Source organism: Lissotriton vulgaris, chromosome 1_1, assembly GCF_964263255.1.
Source record: "Lissotriton vulgaris chromosome 1_1, aLisVul1.2, whole genome shotgun sequence".
Classification (NCBI taxonomy): domain Eukaryota; kingdom Metazoa; phylum Chordata; class Amphibia; order Caudata; family Salamandridae; genus Lissotriton; species Lissotriton vulgaris.
The window spans coordinates 208,502,866-208,521,589 of NC_141685.1; positions in this window are offsets into that span (position 1 = coordinate 208,502,866).

An 18,724-nucleotide genomic window follows, 5' to 3' on the forward strand; every position below is an offset into this window, starting at 1 on the left:
GAAAGGAATGAGGTTAATATAGAACGATAGAGGAAAAATGAGTGAGGTAGTAAGTACACAGAAAGACAAAGAGAAGGACTGAGTAAAGTGCAGTACAATGAGTGAAGAAAGGAAAAAGTAAAGGAGCAAAAGAAGGAAGGAGAGGGGAAGAGAACTAAAGCAGTGGTACTGAGGGAATGTGAGAAAGCTGAAAAGTGGTGCAAGGGAGAGAGGAAATGCAGACAGTTGAAATTGGATTGAGGAGTTGTGAAAGAAGTAGAGTAAAGGAACAGCGATGAAACAAAGTGAAAGAAAGGCAGTGTAAGTGAGTAAAGAGAGCTGAATAAGGGTGGAAAAAGGATAATGAGTGTGAGACAATGGGAATACAATATAAATTACACAATGCAAACTATTGAATGACTTATACAATATGTTACATTGTTTATTTTTGCTGTTCTCAGAATATATTGAATTTCACTTAAAACAGTGAGTTCAAACTCTTCATCATATAACAGCGGGGAAAAAAACCCACAATCTAAAAGATTGTGTTAAAAAAAACATATAAACTTACAAAACATATATGTACACTAATCTTTGATTCACTTACTTTTCCTTGAGGCCAAATAGTAGATAGTGAAGGTCCTTTTCGTAGGAAAATACTCTGCTGTTGTCTAAAACTTCTATTTCATCGACGTTCTATGAAAAAAGATCTAAGAACATCTGAAATAATTCTCAACGTTTTCATTTTCCTTCTTGTTTTAAGTTATGACTTATTACTCATACCTTGAACTTTCCTTACGGCCAAATAGTGTCAGAAATATGAGTATATTTTGAATTTTCTCTGAAATTACCGTTTACCCGAAGTTTTTAAAGAAAAGCTCATATGACATTTTCACAATGTTTAAAAATTCATATTCTCTTTTTTGATCACTCATGTTCAACATTTCCTATAAAACTGATATCACTTACTATGAGATCCACTTACAGTACCTATATGAGATAAATAATTTTAAACATTAGACTAACTAACTAACTACCTTTTATTAACTGCTCCCGTCTTCAAAGGCCAATTACCTTTGTTAAAACTTTGGTTCTAAAAACACTAGGTAAGAATTTTTTAAGTCAAAAGGCAAATGTTGTTTATAAGTCAAATGAGAATCATTGCAGTAACTCCAACCTTTTTGACATTTTAAGTAGCATGTATAATGTCCTGATGTTGTCGAAGGACCGTCATGATAAATAATAGCTACAGTTCTAAATGTTCTTCCTGAAATTGATAACTGAGAAGCCACAAATTTTTTTATACAAGTTGTCAATTTAGTTCCATCAGGTCTACATCGTTGGAAATCTAAAATGACATACTGACCATAAGTTTGTATAAATAATGTGGACAGTATTGGACACTTACATTGGGTACACACCATATTATGATCAGCTGCTTTAACTAGATTATTAAATGACACTGATTTGCAGTCGGGTAAAGTCAAATATATAAATCTTTCAGTGTCTATTCTAGTAGTACTTGATAAACTACAATTGTAGCAATCATGCTGCCATTGATAAGAAAGGCTAAAAAGATTTTCTACCTCTACACCTTCATCTTCCAAAACACCAAACATATACATTAAAAATTCCTGACAATCCTGCTGAATGTTCTGTGAAAATTTATCTTGACCAGAACACATGTCTAAAATATTTCGAATTTCTGTTACACTTTCTATTTTTGCTCTATCACTGCTACATTTCTGAAACACAGAATTGAATAAACCGCAGAATCTTTGATCCCGATTCTCAACAATATGTTCTTGTAAATTTTTAAGAAAAAAAACAACATTAACCACTACATTAGCATAGCAGTTGACACCAGAACTGTTTTCAAATTGAAATCCAACAACATCTAGAACAGAATGCTTTTTCTTTCTGCTTACAATTACAGTTTCATCTACTGTTTGTCTTTTTGCTACTACCTCACTGCAATTATTTTCATTTCTTCTTTTTCGGCCTACCACACGTTTTTCAAACAGAGGATATTGAGGCAAATGTGGAGCATACTCTCTTCTTAACCTATTGTATTCTTTAACACAATCTAGATCTGCACAAATCTTTGTCTCATCACACTCAATCAAGTACAATCCTGATAAAGTTCTGACTCGTGATAATGCCACATATGCCATACCCTCTTTAAACACAGAACTTCCAATGTTCACCAAAGCACTATATTCACTTAAACCTTGAGATTTATGAATTGTCACCGCATATGCCAAACAAACAGGAAACTGTTTTCGGTGAACATATACGTCTTTTACAAGCAAAAATCTAGCAGAACAACGACTGATTTGTTGTACTTGCTCAATGCCATCAAATTTCATTTTGAAAAATTCAATTCCATCTCTATTTCTATAATTCACAAAATCAAGAACATGACCCATTGCTCCATTTACCAGACCTCTTTCAACATTTAAATTCCTTCTCAAAATGATACGACAATTTAAACACACATTCAGAGTCTTTTCAAAACCAGCTGTTTTAGATATACTCTTCTCTAATGAATACAATTTTGTTTTCAAATGTTCTTACAAAACAATTGTTGCACCCATATGCTCTATTTTATCTATTGTTTTCAGTTTCACAATCTCTTCATTTTCTAACTTTAACATTTTGTTGTTGAAGATGGAACATTCTTGCAAAGTTGGCATCAAACATATGCCAGATTTCTTCTCAGTAATTTTTAAAAAAATATTCTCTGGAAGAATGTTTTCATTTGGATACAAATTTGAAATTAATCGAGCATGTAAAGCTTCTTTCCCAAGCTCACTTACTTTTCCGATTCTTACATCTTGTAGAATATTTTTATAATCTTCATCCTTTGCCTGTCGCATATTTTGAAGCAGTTCTGCATATTTAAAATTTAACCATACATTAACGTTTCCAATGCTTCCAAGCGACTTCCTGGTATCTTCATGCGTGAGCATTTTAAACACTGGTTGTCCTTTTACTGGAGTCAACTGCAGTAGATCTCCAAAAACAATAATGTGTTTTTCTCCAAATAACACATCATACTCTGTTCTAAGAATTTCTTGCATTCTCAAATGCACAAAAGCAAGCATTAGATTTGAGACCATGCTTACTTCATCAATGATAAGAAGTTTCATTTTCTTCAGGACTCTGGAAACTTCAGAACACGCATCTCCAGATAGCTTGTTGTAATGCAATTTATTATCATGCTCAACTGGCAGCATCAGTAAACGATGTAGAGTAATCCCTTTAATGTTATGTGCTGCCAGTCCAGTTGGAGCGGTTACAACACAAGACAGTGGTGATTCAGTCCTTTTCTGCAAATAAGTTGCAATGGCTTTATTCAGAAAACATTTTCCTGTTCCCGCTTCTCCACTTACGTACAGTCGGACAGGCTTAAATGATGTACATGAGCATTCTTTTTTCTCATGTCTGAATCCATGTTCTATCTGTTCTGTGACTTTGTCATATATCATTTTCTGCTCAACGTTTAGTTGCTTTACCAAATCTTCTAAGTTAACTACATCCTCTTGAGCTTGTTCCATAGCTCTTTCCACCTCATCCATGGCAGTTGCAGCTTCATTTTGGATAATTGGTCCTCCTAGTGGATCCTGACTCAATGAAGTAGAACTCTGACTGTCTTGAGAACTGTCTCTAGCAATCTCTTCAGCAATTGTGGTTCTTGCTCTATTTCTTCATTCAACATTTGCAGATAATTTGGAAAAACAGGACATTCTATGGTATCCTTGGTTGCATTAAAAGAGTCTTCATAACAAAGAAAATCTCCAAGTAGTTCCTCTTCTGTACGCCATGGCTTAAAGAGTTGCAAAAGAGCTAAATAGTAAAATTCTCTTTTGTCTGGAGATTCGCAACTCAATTTTCGATGATTAATCAAATGGCCTTTTCTCTGCTTCACTAGACATCCTTCATACCCAATGACAGCATATTTTCCATTATTGATATCTTCTGTGATGTTCCTCTTATAACTGTAGTTTTGCAGAACTTCATACAAACAAGTGTTCTCAAGGTGAGTACTTCTATTTGGATAGTATGTATCCAACATGTTTGTCTTCAAAATATCTGTACTGTTTGGTTCTTTCTCCGCCAAATATTCAATTTCTTGTACAGATTTCAAAACTCGGTTTCGTGTTGCAGCAAGACCTAGACTCACCCAAATGATTGTTCTTGATTTGGCATAGAGACTTGCTGATGATAACCGATCAGAACATTCATATGCTCCAATTTCTCTATGCAACAACATCTTCAGACTGAAACTGTATAATTTTTTACTTATACTCTTTTCATGTGAAATGTCTTCCCACATTTCCTTCAGTTCAGTCTTTTCTTTTTTTGTGATGTAAGTCGTCACATATCGAGCCACAGCAATAGAGTTGTCAGCAACGAACTGAATATCCATGTTAGCATTCCACAAGGATAAAATCACTGGGTTGTAGTCGTTGATGTACTTGGACTCTTCGTTTCTTTTTAAATTGTATGTATTTTTTGGTGATTTCCTTGTCACAGTATGTCGCAGAGAAGACATCAAATTATTTACTCTTCCTTTAGAAATCACTGGTCGTGGAAACGCGAAACGACATTTCGTGTAGAATTTCTTCTTGTTTTTAAATTTTCAACGACAGTACTTTCCACAACGATGAGATTGAAAACGTAAAACTTGTTGCCTTAAACTGTTTTCTTCAGTAGTTTTTGGAACAGCACATGTTGAATATTCTTCAATGAAACTCATCACTGTGTCATCCGAATCAGTTCCAGATTTGGGTGCATCTTTAATCCAAAACAACATGTGTATGTGAGGAGCACCTCTCGCTTGATATTCCTTCCTCCAAAAGAAATCCAAAACCTCTCCAAGGGGAGGATTTTTGTTTGTTGGTAATAAAAGACATCATAGCTTCAAATCTATGATTAAAATATCTGCAAGCATTCACTGGATCCAAAGAACACAGTTCTCCAGGTGTTTTCAATTCTATATTTTGTATGTTTCCATTTGCCTCTCGTAGAAATTGAAGTAAGTCGTCCCATGCATACTCAGCACAGCTAAGAGTGAGGAACCATGTAGGAGTTCCTAAGTTTCTTAGCATGCATTTCAATTACCCATGACGACGGAACCAATACTCGTTTGTTCCACGCTGACATGCCATGAGATTGATTAGCTGAGATTCAAAAATACTGTCTTGCAGATTGACTTTCTCCATAAAGTCCCTCGCGGAAACGTTTTGCAGATGAGCTCCACTTTTCAGTATATGATTAACTGCATAAGAAAGCCCAGACAAATCACGTTCATACAGTAGATGAAACAAATACGGAATGCATTGACGAAACCTTGGATCTTCAGCATATATAGTCTTAAAGTCCGGTATTCAGCTGCAGGAATTTGAACTGGTCGATCGTCATATCGTCCACCTCGACCTGTTGGAAATAACTGTGGAAAACAACGAGCTTCCAAACTTTCTTCCCATACACTAATAGGACTTCCTGTTGCTGCTTTCATTTGAAACAAATCATTTGCATTCCCCATTACTTCTTTGGAATGCAAAGGATGAACAGTATAATGTTCATATATTTCTTCACTTTTAGACACATCAACTTTTTCAATTTGGCCAACTGAACAATCACTGTCTTCTTCTGAAGCTGTTTCCTCTGCTCCAACACTTACACCTTTATAGTACTCATTGTTTTTGACCAAATACAACGTTGCCTTTTTGACTTTCCTAACATCCACTAAATCTTGCCAGATTTTCTTACTCTTTGTCGGAACCCCATTAACTAGAATAACCAGAGGATCCTCTTCTACTCTTTCTACACCAATTGTATCAATATTTTTCTTGACATCTAGAGGCAAATAAACAACTCTTCCCTTTAATCCTCTTTGTAAATCTGTAGGAGGTAATTTCCCTATCTTAGGCTCCATGCGAACAATAGCTTGAAAAGGATGGACACATTGAATCAAAATTGATTCATAATTATTTAAATCCATCAATTCAGTAGGAATATCTATCAACTTAAGATTATTATGAACAGCTCTAGCAGGCATTCTATTTTCATTTAATTTGTTCAAACAAATAACTTACAAAATCCTTCCATTCACTATTATTTTCCAATTCACATTTTGCATATAAATCAACTAACCTAGTCTGAATCTTATAATGAGTCCGTCGACAACACACACAAGTTAAATTAGGCCTTTCACTTGATTTCACCTTAAACTTGGTAATTTCCTCGTCAAACTTTTCTATACTTGAAATCTGTACATTGTCTTCCACATTACCATCCATTACTATATCCATTTCTACACTGTCCTCTTTGTTCCCAAAATAACAAAACTCAATTTCTTCACAAATAGTCTTCACATCTACTTCAGATCCATGCAAAAGAGCACTGTTTAACTGTTTAAGCTTAAGTGCTGGAGTTTTTGCATAATACAACCTTCTCACTAATGTCCTCACCTTATTATAATGCACTGCTAACATCCTAAAATGGTTAAAAACACTCTGACATACTTTTCTAGAAAGACAAGCCAGTGAATGCCCATGCAAACCTGTGTTTTCTCTCACTCTGCAAGGATCTAACTCTTGCAAGATCTTCACTTTCTGTTTTACACTTTTCTTACTATATGTACGTAAGAAATGTCGAAGCAAATCGATTGAATCCTGTCGCACAATACAAATACTACTCCACTTCCATGTATACACTGGACCCTTAGTACGTCTCCCTAAAACTTCATCTGCTAACACCTCTTCTGCATCTCTAGACATAAGTTTCTCTTTTTCCATCAGACAACCATCTTTCACCTCATATGCTCGACCACTGGTGTCAACTGCATCCACCAAATCATTTTCCTGAAAGTAACTCTCCTCATTAAAAACTGGCTCAGAACTTGAACTATGCATCCATTCTCCAGAAAATACTTCACAAAAATTAGTCCGATTAATTATTCTTTTCCATCTACTGTTCGATTTGAAAACATCAATTGCCTTGTTAAGTATCCTAATTCTATTAATTACTAAAATAAATAATTTTTTCTTAACTTCAAAAGCCTGATCAACAATCTTCTCTACACTTTTCTTTTTCTTGTAAAAAGCAGCTCTCTGTTTACCTTTCTTTTAATTTTTTAGCAAATTTAAACTACCCTATTGCGAAACATTCGTCTACGAATGTCCCAAAATACATTTTGCCTTTCTATTGCTATCCATACACTTCTCTCCTGCTCCAATAGAGACATTTTTTGAGGGCCTCTCCTTCCTTTTCAAATTTGCTCTCTCCTTCTGGATCTTCACATTACCGTTAACATTTGTTTTTGTTCTACATATGTTGCGAAAAAAAGACTTAGTTGTCTTACCAGGAGCTTTTTGGTGTTTTTTGAAGTACTTGTTGTAGAGGATTCCTTTAATTCCGTTGCTGATTTTGTTGTATTCCGTATGGTATTTTTTCTTCTTCTTTGCCTTGATGGCATTTTTGCTTACTTTTCAGATGTTGATTTCAATCTGTGGTAAAGAACAAAATAACACATTATAGACCACTATTAGCAAACAACAAATCAATGACAATAAGCAAACAATATAAACACTAATTTGCAACATATCTAAGTTTATACCACAGCAACTATATAACTAGGAGTAAGACAAAGAAAAACAGCTAGAGGGAGTAACATAAAAACACAAAGAGACTCAGACAAAGAAACAAATAGAGGGAGTAAGTCAAAAAAAGGGAGTAAGTCAGAAAAAGGATGTAACAGGGTGTAAAACAGAGAGAGGGTGTAACAGGAAGTAACACAGAGAGAGGGTGTTAGAAGAGAAAAGGTTGTAAAAGAGACTAAAACAGAGAAAGCCTGTAAAGGAAGAGACAGAGAGTAAGTTTGAAAGAGGGTGTAAGAGGAAGTAAATCAGAGACAGGATGTTACAAGTAGTAGGTCAGACAGAGGGTGTAACAGGAAGAGAGAAAAAAAAGTCCGAAAGAGAAAGAGAGACGGTATAAAACAGACAAAAGGTGTAATAGGGAGTAACTCACGGCTAGAATATTACAAAGAAAAAGGTTGATTAGATAGTATCTGCATGATTCAAAAAATATATTAGCACATTTCACAATCATGCCATCTATGTTTCCTCAGATTAGTCATATTTTTGGATAATGCTTGGTTTAAACATTTTGTTGCATAGAGAAATTGTCTTTTGTGAAATAGTGAATTTTCAGTAGTGAAATTGAATGCTTGTACATAGGACCTGTGCTGTGTTTCTAAAATGTAATTTTAAAAATGACTTTGGGGTAATTGAATGGCTTTTATATTTTTTCATAAGGAATTAATAGTGTCTTCCTCATTAAATAAATATATTTGAACCTTTTACAATGAAGTAATCTGCATTACCTCAGATTAGGAAACAGATGGAGCTTCTTTCTTGTTGGTTTGTGTCATGTTTTTTGATAATGCTTGGTAAAAAGATTTTGCTGCATAGAGGAATTGTATTATGTAAAATTGAGAAGTTTCACTAGTGAACTGGAATGCTTGTACATACGACCTGTGCTGTGTTTGAAAAATCCTCTATCTTGCAAATGTTGATAGCAAGCATTATCAAAAAGCAAGACACAAACCAACAGCAAAGAAACTCAGGGCCTTATTCAAGAAGGCCTTCCGCCACCGGTGCGTCACTTTTTTCCCATGTTAAAAGTGATGCACCGGTGGCACAAAGCAATCATAAATAAGGCCCAAATGTAAATACCATTGATTTGCCCCCAAAATCGTTTTTTGAATAACATTTTAGAAACACAGCGCAGGTCCGATGTGCAAGCATTCAATTATACTACTGAAACCTCACTGTTTCACAAAATACAAATCCTCTATCTTGCAAATGTTGATAGCAAGCATTATCAAAAAGCAAGACACAAACCAACAGCAAAGAAACTCAGGGCCTTATTCACGAAGGCCTTGCACCACCGGTGCGTCACTTTTTTCCCAAGTTAAAAGTGACGCACCGGCGGCACAAAGCAATCATAAATAAGGCCCAAATGTAAATACCATTGATTTGCCCCCAAAATCGTTTTTTGAATAACAGTTTAGAAACACAGCGCAGGTCCTATGTACAAGCATTCAATTTCACTACTGAAACCTCACTGTTTCACAAAATACAAATCCTCTATCTTGCAAATATTGATAGCAAGCATTATCAAAAAGCAAGACACAAACCAACAGCAAAGAAACTCAGGGCCTTATTTATGAATGCCTTGCGCCACCGGTGCGTCACTTTTTTCCCATGTTAAAAGTGACGCACCAGCGGCACAAGGCAATCATAAATAAGGCCCAAATAAAAATACCATTGATTTGCCCCCAAAATCGTTTTTTGAATAACATTTTAGAAACACAGCGCAGGTCCTATGTACAAGCATTCAATTTCACTACTGAAACCTCACTGTTTCACAAAATACAAATCCTCTATCTTGCAAATGTTGATAGAAAGCATTATCAAAAAGCAAGACACAAACCAACAGCAAAGAAACTCAGGGCCTTATTTATGAAGGCCTTGCACCACCGGTGCGTCACTTTTTTCGCATGTTAAAAGTGACGCACCGGCGGTACAAGGCAATCATTAATAAGGCCCAAATGTAAATACCATTAATTTGCCCCGAAAATCGTTTTTTGAATAACATTTTAGAAACACAGCGCAGGTCCTATGTACAAGCATTCAATTTCACTACTGAAACCTTACTGTTTCACAAAATACAAATCCTCTATCTTGCAAATGTTGATAGCAAGTATTATCAAAAAGCAAGACACAAACCAACAGCAAAGAAACTCAGGGCCTTATTTATGAAGGCCTTGCGCCACCGGTGCGTCACTTTTTCCCCATGTTAAAAGTGACGCACCAGTGGCACAAGGCAATCATAAATAAGGCCCAAATGTAAATACCATTGATTTGCCCCCAAAATCGTTTTTTGAATAACATTTTAGAAACACAGCGCAGGTCCTATGTACAAGCATTCGATTTCACTACTGAAACCTCACTGTTTCACAAAATACAAATCCTCTATCTCGCAAATGTTGATAGCAAGCATTATCAAAAGGCAAAACACAAACCAACAGCAAAGAAACTCAAGGCCTTATTTATGAAGGCCTTGCGCCACCGGTGCGTCACTTTTTTCCCATGTTAAAAGTGACGCACCGGCGGCACAAAGCAATCATAAATAAGGCCCAAATGTAAATACCATTGATTTGCCCCCAAAATCGTTTTTTGAATAACATTTTAGAAACACAGCGCAGGTCCTATGTACAAGCATTCAATTTCACTACTGAAACCTCACTGTTTCACAAAATACAAATCCTCTATCTTGCAAATGTTGATGGCAAGCATTGTCAAAAAGCAAGACACAAACCAACAGCAAAGAAACTCAGGGCCTTATTTATGAAGGCCTTGCACCACCGGTGCGTCACTTTTTTCCCATGTTAAAAGTGACGCACCGGCGGTACAAGGCAATCATTAATAAGGCCCAAATGTAAATACCATTAATTTGCCCCTAAAATCGTTTTTTGAATAACATTTTAGCAACACAGCGCAGGTCCTATGTACAAGCATTCAATTTCACTACTGAAACCTCACTGTTTCACAAAATACAAATCCTCTATCTTGCAAATGTTGATAGCAAGCATTATCAAAAAGCAAGACACAAACCAACAGCAAAGAAACTCAGGGCCTTATTTATGAAGGCCTTGCGCCACTGGTGCGTCACTTTTTTTCCCATGTTAAAAGTGACGCACCGGCAGCACAAGGCAATCATAAGTAAGGCCCAAATGTAAATACCATTGATTTGCCCCCAAAATCGTTTTTTGAATAACATTTTAGAAACACAGCGCAGGTCCTATGTACAAGCATTCCATGTCACTAGAGAAACTTCTCAATTTAACATAATGCAATTCCCCTATGCTGCAAAACCTATTTACCAAGCATAATCCAAAAACATGACACAAACCAACCAGAAAGAAACTCAATCTGCATCCTAATCTGAGGTAGTGCAGGTGACATCATTGTAAAAGGTTGAAATATATTTATTTAATGAGGCAAACACTAATAATTCCTTCTCAAAAATATAAAAGGCATTCAATTACACCAACATCGTTTTTAAAATAACATTTTAGAAACACAGCACAGGTCCTATGTACAAGCATTCCATGTCACTAGAGAAACTTCTCAATTTTACATAATGCAATTCCCCTATGCTGCAAAACCTATTTACCAAGCATTATCCAAAAACATGACACAAATCAACCAGAAAGAAACTCAATCTGCATCCTAATCTGAGGTAGTGCAGGTGACATCATTGTAAAAGGTTCAAATATATTTATTTATTGAGGCAACCACTAATAAGTCATTCTCAAAAATATAAAAAGCATGCATTTACTCCTAAATCGTTTTTTAAATAACATTTTAGAAACACAGCACAGGTCCTATGTACAAGCATTCAATGTCTCTACTGAAAATTCACTGTTTCCCAAAATAAATTCCTCTATGCATTAAAATGTTTTAACCAAGCATTATAAAAAAACATGACACAGAACAACATTAAAAAAAACAGTCTGCTTCCAAATCTTCTCCATAGAGCATACAGGTCTCTATCTAAATTAAATGAATCATTTCTTACCTTTACAAATGCTTTGGGAGATAGAGAACAATGTCAGACACACACACCAATTTTTCTTTAGCAGAGCAAAAGGTATGCACTCCAGACATTGCAACCATGAATGGCACAGAAAATCTCTAATTCTACACAGATATGCCTCATTTCAACCAATCAAAACTCTTCCCTCTTTATTTTCAAACCAACACCCTTCCCCCCTCAGCCCTTTCTATCTGTTACCATAGCAACTCCCTCCTTACTGAACTCTCAGGTTCAAAAGTTTATTCTACAATGTTACAAATGAACTAAGCAAGGATGTTTGACCTCTCAATACACCAGCTTATCCGATGAAATGTTTCTTTAATTGACTTTTTCTTAACCATTCAAATTGCTTCTTTCACAAAACACAACCATGCACCTTAACTTTTACTTTTCAACTATCTGAATCCACCAATCATTGCTTGTGATTCAAGCGCAGTGAAACTCCACAATTATTTTTTTGTAAACTCCTACTATTCCAACTACCATTTCATTCCCACACTTCATCTGACTGCACCAGAACCTTCTCTCATCATGTATTCTGTATGGAATATTGGACATAGCTACATCCACTGGGCTCAAAGGTATGCAGCTAGCATAAACTTTCACAACCTTGATTTATCAAATGTGGAAATCAAGTGGATTTGCCAGAGAGGATTGAGATGTCACCAATTGATACCATTGGTGAAAACCTTTTTGCATCTGCCAAACCCTGACCTCTTAATAGTGCACTGTGGTGGAAATGACTTGGGCACTTTGACTGGGGTTTGTCTGGAAATGCTTTTAAAGGACACCTTTGATCAATTGATGACACTTTTTCCACAAACTGCCTTGGTATATTCCAATATATGCCAAAGACAGAAATGGAACTGGTCCAACCAATTTTGTCCACAATTTGAGAAAGTACGGAAACATGTGAATAAATCTGTTTCTGCTTACATGAGAGACTATGGAATGGGTTCAATATACAACAATAACTTGCGTTTCAACATACAAGATATCTACAGAGGAGATGGTGTGCACTTCTCAGATGAGGGGAATAGAATATTCCTCCTGAATTTAAGACTGTGCATTGGAACCTACTTGTAGGTACCTAAATCAGCCACAGAACCCAAAAGCTCTTTTCAGAGTTACCTTACCTCTGATCACTCAAAATGATTATCTTTCTCTAACTTTTTTCACTATTTTTCACCAGAGTACGCTCCCCGGTACGCTCCCCGGTGCTCGTACTAGGCGCTCCCCCGCGAAATTTAAAACATTTTTTTTTGGGCTTATATGCCCCTCCTAAACTCCCCTCAGAAAACCTAGAGGGTCAGGGGGTGTCTACTGTGCCCCTTTTTACCCATTCCCAACGTTGTTTGTCCTCCATCTTGTGTCTCAATTCAACCGAAACACAAAATGGTGGACTCCCGTAGCGCTTACCGGTACGCGTACCGGGGCGCGCACCGGTGAGCGCTCACCAAAAAAATGTGGGAAACGAAATTACATAAAAACCACTGGACAGACTTTCACCAAATATAGCATAGACCCTACTACATACCAGTCCCTACCATTATCCCACATTTGATGGTATTCCATTGAGCCATTTGGGCTGTAGCCCTGTCTAAATATCCTGAGGTAAATTACATGACAAAAACACATATGAAAGTGTTGGAATTTACAACCAATTAAAATATTACTTACATTTTGTACTTTTATGTGCTGACATTTGATTGTTTAAGTACATGAATATATAAGAAAAATGATAGGGAAACACAGCCATTTTGACTAATACTACCTGAGGTACATTTTGATTGAATTTTGACAGAAAACTTCAACTACTTTGAAAAAGGTAAGTTGCTCATTTGAAAGGGGAACTATGTTGTGCACTTTAAGCTAATTAGACTTCATCACATGCACTTTTTAATGGTTCTACTTCCTGCAACTCATCGCGGCAGCCTATGTTTGCTTGCAGCTCCAGCCGGTGTTCGTGCTGGTGTTTGTGCCTACGCCTGAGCCTTACCTCAACCACCCACCCATAGGACCGGGAGCAGCTGGCAGAGCGCGGTGAGTGGTGCACGGTGTGTGGCGATTTCTTGGGATCCAGAAACAGAATTTCCCTGCAAGCCGCTTTCAAGCCGCTTTCAAGCCATTCTCTCTTTATCTGAATCACGCGTGAATCACGCGTGTCGGAGACTGCATAAAGGTGCTCTCCTTGCGTTTGAAAACGCCAACGTTTACCTGCAAGCCGCTTCCTGGGCCATTCTATACTATTGAAAATATGAGATTCGGAGACAGCGCATAAGGGGCTCTCCTCGTGTGCTTCACTGCAACTTTGCATTTAATACAACTCGTTATGGCTACTGTTTGTGTTTGTGTTTAGAAGCGAGTCAGTGCAGGAAGGAAGCTCTCCTCGTGTCATTTATCCGCAGTAATCCTTTCTTGTACACAGCTCCCCAGGACACTTTCTGTGTTTAAGGTGTTAAAGGCTTTATTAAATACAACTGGGAATTGTCCTGTAACTGGAGCAGCAGTGTTCAATACTGTACTAATACAAGTATATATAGATTATTACCCTTGAGGTATCTGAGCAGTGTGATCTCTACATTGCGGAAAGGACTGGGGGATACGGCGAGACTGGCTGGGAGCTCAGATGGAGAGAGGAGCCCAGTGATTTGCTATCTGGAGTTGGGCAGAGTAGAGCCCAAGTCAGCTGCATTTAATTCTTCCTTCCCATCTACATAAACTCGCGCATAAAATCCACCACATCACCTGGCTCACCTGATTTGGATATCCAGATTTGTGCCCGCAGGCCCCTATCCGACATCCTCTGACAGTTGCTGTTCGCAGTGCCCGGCCCATTGCCATTTGCCCTGCCTGTCTCATATTGGAGGTTTTGCTAATAACGGCAATTGTGTGCTGGTCACTTGCAAGAGGGGGCAAAGACTATCAAAGAGCATCAAAGCAATAACAGGACCTGTTTGGGGGGCGTGAGGATCCCTGAACTTTTTAAATCCTTAATCATAACTCAATCTTCATCTACTACGTTGTTTAAATCTACTGAGTTTACTGAAGTTACATTAAGGTGCCACTCACTGGAGCCTGGAACTGCTGCTGAACTTTGCTTTGTTGTCCTAGGATCCATTCCATATTGATTTTGACCTGTGCTGCCCAAACGGAGCTGACGCTCACACAACACCGCTTCGTGGCGCTGCCTCCCCTTGACTCGCTGGTGTGAGCGTGAGCTGCATTCCGCACGCTCTGCCTGTCGCTCCCAGCTGGAGTCAGAGGGGTTGAGGCCAGGGTGTGCACTGAGAGCGCACCTAGCCTGGGGGACTGCGAGGACCAGAATTCCTAGCTGGGATCAGCTGGTTCCTCTTCCCCCAGGCGAACCGCCCACGGACACGCCCCCAACGAGCAGGATATATCTTCGTGACACCCGCTTCGCGGGCGCCACTCACTGGAGCCTGGAACTGCTGCTGAACTTTGCTTTGTTGTCCTAGGATCCATTCCATATTGATTTTGACCTGTGCTGCCCAAACGGAGCTGACGCTCACACAACACCGCTTCGTGGCGCTGCCTCCCCTTGACTCGCTGGTATGAGCGTGAGCTGCATTCCGCACGCTCTGCCTGTCGCTCCCAGCTGGAGTCAGAGGGGTTGAGGCCAGGGTTTGCACTGAGAGCGCACCTAGCCTGGGGGACTGCGAGGACCAGAATTCCTAGCTGGGATCAGCTGGTTCCTCTTCCCCCAGGCGAACCGCCCACGGACACGCCCCCAACGAGCAGGATATATCTTCGTGACACCCGCTTCGCGGGCGCCACTCACTGGAGCCTGGAACTGCTGCTGAACTTTGCTTTGTTGTCCTAGGATCCATTCCATATTGATTTTGACCTGTGCTGCCCAAACGGAGCTGACGCTCACACAACACCGCTTCGTGGCGCTGCCTCCCCTTGACTCGCTGGTGTGAGCGTGAGCTGCATTCCGCACGCTCTGCCTGTCGCTCCCAGCTGGAGTCAGAGGGGTTGAGGCCAGGGTGTGCACTGAGAGCGCACCTAGCCTGGGGGACTGCGAGGACCAGAATTCCTAGCTGGGATCAGCTGGTTCCTCTTCCCCCAGGCGAACCGCCCACGGACACGCCCCCAACGAAACGTATAAATAACATATCGCTACCCGCGACGCGGGACGCGCGCGGGGATAAGCCCGGGCAAAAGGGCGGGCCGTCTGAGGCCGTCCGAGGTCGTACTAGGACGGGACGGGCCACCCGACTAACCTTCTGCTCCTGGTAAGTCAAATCTACATCTGACTAGTTCCCCTACTGGTGCTAATTCCTGCATGAAAACGACGAGGGATCCGGAGTAATCAAATACCAATAGAAATTGTGGTAATAACAAGAAATGGGTTTTAAAAAATTACGAACCAGGACTATCTTCATGAAACGTATGGGCACGGAGGACGCCGTTCGTAAATCATCAGATAAATCAATAAAACAAGGACGCATTATACGGACCCCGGCCATTACTGAATATTTCGCTACTTTAACATCTAAAGACGAAATTGACAAAAAATTACTTCTGGTAGAAGAAATACCCAACTCATTACTGCATACAGGGCTAGAAGAATGTGTGCTAACCAAACTTGGGTCAAATCCACACTTAAGCTTAAGCGACATTGTATCCGACAATATGCAAAAGTCTCTCAATAACTCTAGAGATTTACAAATCCAGGGTCACGAGGAAAATCAGTTAACATCTTCAACACCAAAAAAAGGCCCAGAAAATACCTGTCACCTGGAAGAATGTTGTGCTAATAACTCTAAGATAACACAAAACCAACATGAGTCAAAAATAATAAATAGTTCCCCTTTACAAAAAAATCAAATGCAACCACAAACACTTGAATCATCGGTAGACCCTTTTCTCATAAAAACCAACAACTCAGCTAACATAATTACACCTATGTCAAAAGCCTTGTTTTCCTTACAAGAAATACTCGAGTCAGTCCTTTCCTTTATAGGGAATATATTAGAAAATTCAGACCAAACTCTGGATGTTCAAATCGGTATCCTTAAGCATCTTGTTGAGGAAAAAAAGAAAAGGAAAGAACTCCCTGATCTGGAAAAAAACCAACTGAAGTCCAATGACAATGATCAAAGGAATTACACAAGTCACAAAGATAGCGAAAAAGACCTAGAAAAAAATGATCGTGGTACACAAACATCAGTAATACCAAAACAAAAAAAAGAGAAGTTAATACGACAACACGAAACACCAATATTCTCCCTGAAAAGACTTTTCAAAGAAAAACCTGTAAACGACAAACAATATCCAATTTTCGCAAAGGTCAAGAAATTGGATATACCAAAGGATGAAGATTTGGATGAAAATACCCTAAAAGTTACCCTCAATAATACATCTGAAAGCAAAAAAGGAGAAAAAACGAATAAATCTATAAATACTGACCAAGTAGAAGGAAAAAGAAAGAGGAAGAAACCAATAAGACGTATACATAGGAAAAATAATCGTAAGCTGAAATTCCAAAAGTTTATAACTGCCAATAATAAACAAGAAGTACCAGAAATTGAACCTATTAAGCCCGGGGCTACTGGAAATATGGAAATTAGCTCAAAAAAAGGAGATGAGAAATTGAAACCACTAGATCCGGCTGCAAAGGTTTTTGTCTCGCATAATGTCCCTGAAGAATTACAACTTCAAAATACGATCAATAGTACAAATAAAGGAAACAACCAACATGGAGTAGGAACATCAGACTCCATAACACTTCAACTTGAAGAACTTTTTCCAACGGACTTAGCACCACTAAACAGAAGAAGAATTATTAATCTCCTTCACCACATCAAACCTTTGGAATCCCTGAATAGCAATGAGATTGACCTAGTAATCTTTCCACAAAAAGACAATAATAAAATAGCTACAGTAACCTTCTGGTCAAACGTTATACCTGGAATCATAATCAGTGAAAAAGAAATACTACACAAACATGGATACGACGTCTATTTAAGAAGGGATCTCAAAGAAAATAGATTTCCCCCTAGATATGACGAACAAATATGGAGAATCTCTAACTCGCAATACAAAAATCCTCTGGGAGAAACTGACGTGTCCCAAGCAACGTATTCAGGAATTAAGTATTCAGGGAAAGACACTTTGAAGGTAAAACTGGAAAATGGTGAAAGGCTAGTATGGCAACAAGAACCAAAGGGAAAGGAGTACAGAGAAAGCATCACATCTTGGTCATGGGTATCTGAGAACTTGAACAGTAATAAATTTACATCATGCTCGGGACAACCTGTTTAGCGAAGGTCTCAAAATAATATCATGGAATATAGCGGGGAAAACTAAGATCAAACTAACGGAAGCCATAAACAACCACCCGGACCTTTTAATGCTACAGGAAACCTGGGCTACACAAACATTTTCGCAAAATAACTACTACGTATATGACATCCCCGCCATAGCATCCACTCGAGGCCACGCAAAGGGTGGTCTGGCCATATTACTGAAGGAGGATTATATGTGGGCTCAGGAAGTTATCCAGACCAAATCACAAAACCTGCAATGCTTAAAGATTCTTCTAAAAACACATGATGTAGCAACAATACAATCATTTTTGCTGTTCAATGTCTATGCCCCTCCAGGCAAGAATTACGATAAGACCTTTCTAGTAATTATGGAATCCATCACACAAATTGTCGAAGATCAATCATGTATTCCATACATAATAGCAGGTGATCTAAACGGCAAAATCTCAAATACAGAAATTGGTAAATGGATGCAACTTTATGATGACGAATTTGCCGAGTCCTCAGCCCCGCAATTCCCCAAGGGTGCAAAATGTGACAAAAGAGGGAAATTATTATTATCGACACTCCCCTCACTACGAGGTGTAATTCTGAACGGAAACATAGAAGGAGACATTCCGGCATCGAATACCAGACAGGGTAAAGGAAGTTCATCCATTATTGACTATATTATTTGTAATATGAATTTAATGGAGACTGTTACCCACCTAAAAATACAGCTAAGCCAAGAGAGCGACCATGCTCTGTTAATTTTAAAAACTGAATGGAGGACT